The sequence below is a fragment of the Euprymna scolopes genome, chromosome 27 (genome assembly GCF_053919585.1).
Source record: "Euprymna scolopes isolate OS-2025 chromosome 27, ASM5391958v1, whole genome shotgun sequence".
Lineage (NCBI taxonomy): Eukaryota > Metazoa > Mollusca > Cephalopoda > Sepiida > Sepiolidae > Euprymna > Euprymna scolopes.
The window spans coordinates 50,904,250-50,910,249 of NC_136508.1; positions in this window are offsets into that span (position 1 = coordinate 50,904,250).

Below are 6,000 nucleotides of genomic sequence, written 5' to 3' on the forward strand. Positions count from 1 at the left end.
TTATTTTTACTAAGGTCATTCTTTTTCAATTTTGACTCCTTAGCAGATATTTCTACTGGCTAAAAACCAAATTGAATTTGTTCCACAGGTCTAAATCCCCTATATATAAAACTTTAAGTCTGTAGACGAGGAATTAAGAGAGGAGTTTGGTAGAGACTGTTTCACATACACAAACAAGGTTAATATATGTGTGCGTGCGTGCGTGTGTGCGTGTGTGTGTGTGTGTGTGTGTGTGTGTGTGTGTGTGTGTGTGTGTGCTAGAACTTTTTCATCCTAAATGCTACGCCATTACACACATTGTAAAAATTATGAATAAATAGAACTGAACGTAATAGTTAATTGAAACCAATAATCAAATAAGAAATCATAAAAATGAATAATCAATTAATGAAAGTTTGTTTTTCAAAGGAACATGCGAATTAGTTAATCTTTATTAAGTCGCTCGCATATCCATGACTGAGTATATTAAGAAGCTCATTTTAATAATTTTTAATAGAAAATTTAGACTTTCAATATCAATGTCAGTGCGACAAAAAAAGAAACAAATTTATATAGGTACTAGCAGGGAGATCCGACCTTGCTCGGGATTGAATGATGATCAACAAATGTTTTCACACTCATATTTTTATTGTCATCGAAATCAGTGAATTCGCCCATTTTCTAATCAAATCTATGGATTGCCTGCTCTAGTTGGATACCCATTATGGTGCAGTGGAAAGAGGCTTCACATACCTCCCTACAGTGACTTAGTCGACGATATATTGCTGTCTATATTGCACTGTAGAGAAGCTACTGTTGATTTTATAAGATTATTTTTATATATACATTGCGTGTAAAATTATTTTGTTACCACTTTCAGAAACTTACCGGTAGTTTTGTATCAAAAGCTTTGGAAACGTTGACAATGCTGAGCTGTGCGTACTGTGAAATTTTCGTACTGTTCTGTACAATGTAAACAACTTGCCATCGTAATTGCTGAATCCACGGTATTTGAGGTGTGTCAAATTATTAACATGGCAGTTTGTTTCGTCAATAAAACGGGTCGTAAATGTGGTTTGAAAAGTTCTGAAAAGAGTACTATTACAGAACAGCTAGCAAAATGTAAAACTACCCTCAAAATATCGAAAATGATAGGAAGGTACCATCAAACTGTGAAGAACTTTGTCAAGGACCCTACAAAGGTATGTAGGGGAGCTGATAAAGGTAAATCTAGAGTTGTTTCACGCCGTTTTCTATTCCAAATTAAACACGAAGTTGTTAAGAACCCTGGGCAGACAAGTCGAGAAGTCTTTAACCAAGCTGGATTGAAGAATGCTCAAAAAGTACTCGATGTCACCTTCTGAAAGAAGTAGCAAAGCCTGTGACTAAGCCTCCATTAAAGCATCATATACAAAACCGATTGAAATGGGAAGAGGACAACATGAAAACGGATTTTTTCAAAGTTTTGTTCACGGATGAAGTGCGTGTCACTCTTGATGGCCCTGGAGTAAGGGATGGGTCCTAGATGGACAACATCTTCATCAGTGTGTCACGACAAGGTTGTAGTTGGATAATGATCTGGGCTGGGATTATCGGAAGTACTTTAGTTGGCCCATGGAGAGTCCCAGAAGGCATAAAATTGATATCAAATGCTTACAGAGCTTTTCTGAAAGAAGCACTTTGAACCATAGCTGAAGAAGCAAAGGTTGACGTTCAGAAGAACCATTATTTTTATGCAGGATAATGCTCCCTCACATGCAGCAAACAAAAGCAAAGAGTATTTGCAACAACTGGGGTTCTCTGGGCTACGAAAGATGGAGTGACCTGCGAATTCACCAGATTTGAGCCCCAATTGAGAACCTTTGGAGTATCATGAAGCAACGCCTCTATGCAAGTTGACGCCAATTTAAGATTTACTAATTGTTGACGAAATCACAAATTTGACTAATTATGTGGACCAACGTCTTTTAAAAATCATTCATAAAAAAGGATCGCATATCCCCTACTAATTATGGCAACGTAGAAATTGCTATGTAGTAATTGTGTTCTAAGCATTTTTCCTAGTTCATTTAATGTTTGAAAATTATTTCAATAAACAAGTTATTGAATATTGTGTTCTTTTCTCAACCTCGTTAATAACTTGACACACTGAAATTAACAGATATTCCTATCTTTTGCTATAGTTTCGCTAATACTGCTTTAAATACTTTTATTTTCTGACTGGAGTAACTGAATAGTATTGTAAGCACTTTTTCAAAGTTTCATGGATTTTTATTCACTCGTTCCTTAAATATTTAAAAAAAATGTAAACTCGTTAATAATTTGATACGCAGTGTAATGGCTTGAATTAAAGTTTAAAATGAAAAAGTCAAGTATCATGGTTCAATTGTGCTTTAAACAGAAACATTCATTTCGAATGCGGCCCCTGTCAAATTAAAGAACGTACTGTCGATTTTATATGTTGGGCCTTTCTGCTTGTGTGGTAATACAACTTCTCTAATTCACTTGTTATGTTAGGTGTTAACTTTGGTCAAAATCGCCTCTTCCTTCTCACATCGGATTATTTTGATATCTATCTATCTATCTGGTCGGGTTCCTTGCTCGGACCAATGTGAGTCTCTCTCTCTCTCTCTCTCTCTCTCTCTCTCTCTCTCTCTCTCTCTCTCTCTCACACACACACACACACACACACACACACACACAAACACATGGTTCCCTTTATATAATAGTAGATAGCTAGATAAATCAAATGTAAGCGTGGTACGTCTTTTAAACTCTACTGAATAAATAACGTTTCTTTTACTTTTTTTATGTTACCGATTTTCCAGATTTAGCGTTTAAAAGAAAAAAAAAAAAAGAAAAGAAGTCAAAACGGGATTAAAAAAAATGGTTACATTTGGTCTGACTTAGATTCTCAGCCTTCGGGCCAAGATCACAGTGTAGTATCTGTTCTGATGCTACACTACAACTTTTCTGTCCTCGGTCAGTGGAGGAGAAATCTTTAATGACTGAGACAATTTTAATTTTTGTTTCCATCCAGCGTGGCCCTTTTTGAGGAGCTGTATTTTCCCCACATTGAAAGCCGACCTTGTGTCTAACTCTTCCCTCGTGGAGAGGCAAGTATATATATATATATATATATATATATATATATATATATATATATATATATATATATATATATAAGCGAACGTGTCTGTGATCTGTGTCTGTGTGTCTGTGTGTGTACATTTCCCTTCGCAATAGCTCTGTCAATTTTAAGTCTATAGACTCAAAATTTGATATACAGAGTACTGAGAGTTGGGAAAATCTTTGTGATCCGTTCAACGATTGACCTTTGAGAACTCTACCAAACTCCTCCGACAATTTTGTGTCTAAACACTTGAAATTTTCGATAGGTTCCTTGGATATGGATCTAACTTAATAACTTGATTTGAGCCCAAAACAATAAATGTTAAGGGGTCATAATAGGGGTCGAAGTTTATAAAAAGGTAACCGTTTTTGTTTTTTTTTGTTTTTTGTTTTTTGTTTTTTTGCTCAACATACACCTCCAAACACCCGGGCAACGCCGGGCTGAAATGCTAGTGGTTTTTAACGGAAGACTTTTTTTTGTATTTATCTCTAGTTTAATTGTTAACTTTTCTGTGCCTTTCGCCCTTTCTACCGCAAGTATATTTTTGGATAACGACGTACAACCTTACCATACTTGATTGTGACAGAAGACTTTCAACAACCAAGCCGACAGCAGATCTCTCTATTTCTGCTGGCTTCGACGAGAGTAGGTGTTGGTAGAGGTAGAATTGCGAAGTAATCACGCCTACACACAACACAAGACTTTTGATGAACAATCAAGATTCAATCAAACTCGTTTATACCAGTCGTCGTGAAACCCAAGTTGTTAATCGTCTATAGCAAGCATGTCAAACATACAGTCCGCAGGACGCATGCGGCCCGTTGTAAGGTTGTTTGGTGCCTGCACAGACAACAACTTTGAAAAAAGTGGGTTGGCGGGGGGGGGGGGAGAATATTAAGATATGAGAGACGTCGGAAAAGCAGTGAGCATTTCTTATCTATCCTCGTTTTAGCAAAGTTTTTATGAATTTTTTTTCATTGAATCCAATGATGAAAAAGTTAACCTTTTTCCTACCATTGTTTCTTAAATTTAACATCATTTTTGAAGTATTTTAGAAATTATAATTTTATTTCGAGTTCGACTTTTATCACATACTCGCAAGCCCCCCTGCATTGCCCGGTCATAAGATACGCTTAAATATGATATTTTAATTGATGCAGATTACGTATTTATTATTATAGAGTTAATTCTCTATTCTTGAACCTAATATATAGTAGTGGGATCAAAAATATATCTGTCAATTTTTAGTCTACAGACTCAAATTTTGATATACAGGGTATTGAGATTTGGGAAAATCTATGTGGTCGGTTTTCGGCCAGAAATTTGGTTGTTAAGGAGTCAAAGTTCAACGATTTGACCTTACCTTTGAGAACTGCATCAAACTCTTCGACAATTTTGGGTCTAAACACTTGAAATTTTAGATATAGGTTCCTTGAACATGGCTCTCACTTAATAACTTGATTAGAGCCCAAAGCAATAAATGTTAAGGGGTCATAATAGGGGTCAAAGTTAAAAAAAATTAACCGTTTTTTTTGCTCAGCATAACCTCACACCTGGACAACGCCGGGCACCCATGCTAGTCTATATATCTATAAAAGTCAACGTGTCTGTCTGTCTGTGTGTCTATGTACATTTCCCTATGCAATAGCTCTGTCAATTTTTAGTCTACAGACTCGAAATTTGATATACAGGGTACTGAGATTCGGGAAAATCGATGTGATCGGTTTTCAGCCAGAAATTTGGCTGTTAAGGGGTGAAAGTTCAACGATTTGACCTTTGAGAACTCTACCAAACTCCTCCGCCAATTTTGGGTCTAAACACTTGAAATTTTGGATATAGGTTCCTTAATAACTTGATTAGAGCCCAAAACAATAAATAATAAGGAGTCATAATAGGGGTCAATTTTTTTAAAATTGACCTTTTTTTTTCTTTTTTTTTTTTTGCTCAGCATACACCTCCAAACACCCGGGCAACGCCGGGTCGAAATGCTAGTCTATATATCTATAAAAGTGAACGTGTCTGTGTGTCTGTCTGTGTGTCTGTGTATATTTTCCTTCGCAATAACTCTGTTAATTTTCAGTCTTCACACAACCTGCCTTTCTACTACCACTTTTTTTTTTCTCTATACACACATCCAAACACCCGGGCAACGTCGGGCTGAAATGCTAGTATATATATATATAAGTGAAATTGTCTGTGTGTCTTTGTGTACATTTCCCTACTAAACTACTCTGTCAATTTTCAGTCTACAAACTCGAGATTTGACATAAGGGGTATTGAGATTTGGGAAAATCTTTTTAATCAGTTTTCGACCAGAAATTTGGCTGTCAAGAGGTCAAAGTTCAACGATTTGACCTTTAAAAACTCTACCAAACTCCTTCGCCACTTAAAATTTTAGATGTAGGCTCCTTGGACATGGATCAAACTTTTTAATTTGATTTGAGCCCAAAACAATAAATGTTAAGGGGTCAAAGTTAAAAAAACATTTAACCTCTGACCCAATTTTTTGTTGAAACATTTGAAATTGTACATAAAGTGTATTCAGACTTAGAACAAGTTTGTAATCGGTTTGTGGCCGAAAATTTTGCTACCGAGGGGTCAAAGTTCAAAAGATTTGACGCTTGCGGTCTCTAGCAAACTATTAAGCAAATTTTGACTCTAAACATTTGAAATTTTACATATGCAGACATGCAGCAAGCTTTTTTTTTTAGGCGAAGTTTAGAATTAAAAGTTTACAGAGTTGACCTTTGCTGACTCTATCAAACTCCTCCGCCAATTTTGGGTCTAAACACTTGAAATTTTAGATGTAGGTTACCTGGACATGAGCCAGACTTTTTAATATATATATATATATATATATATATATATATATATATATATATATAGAC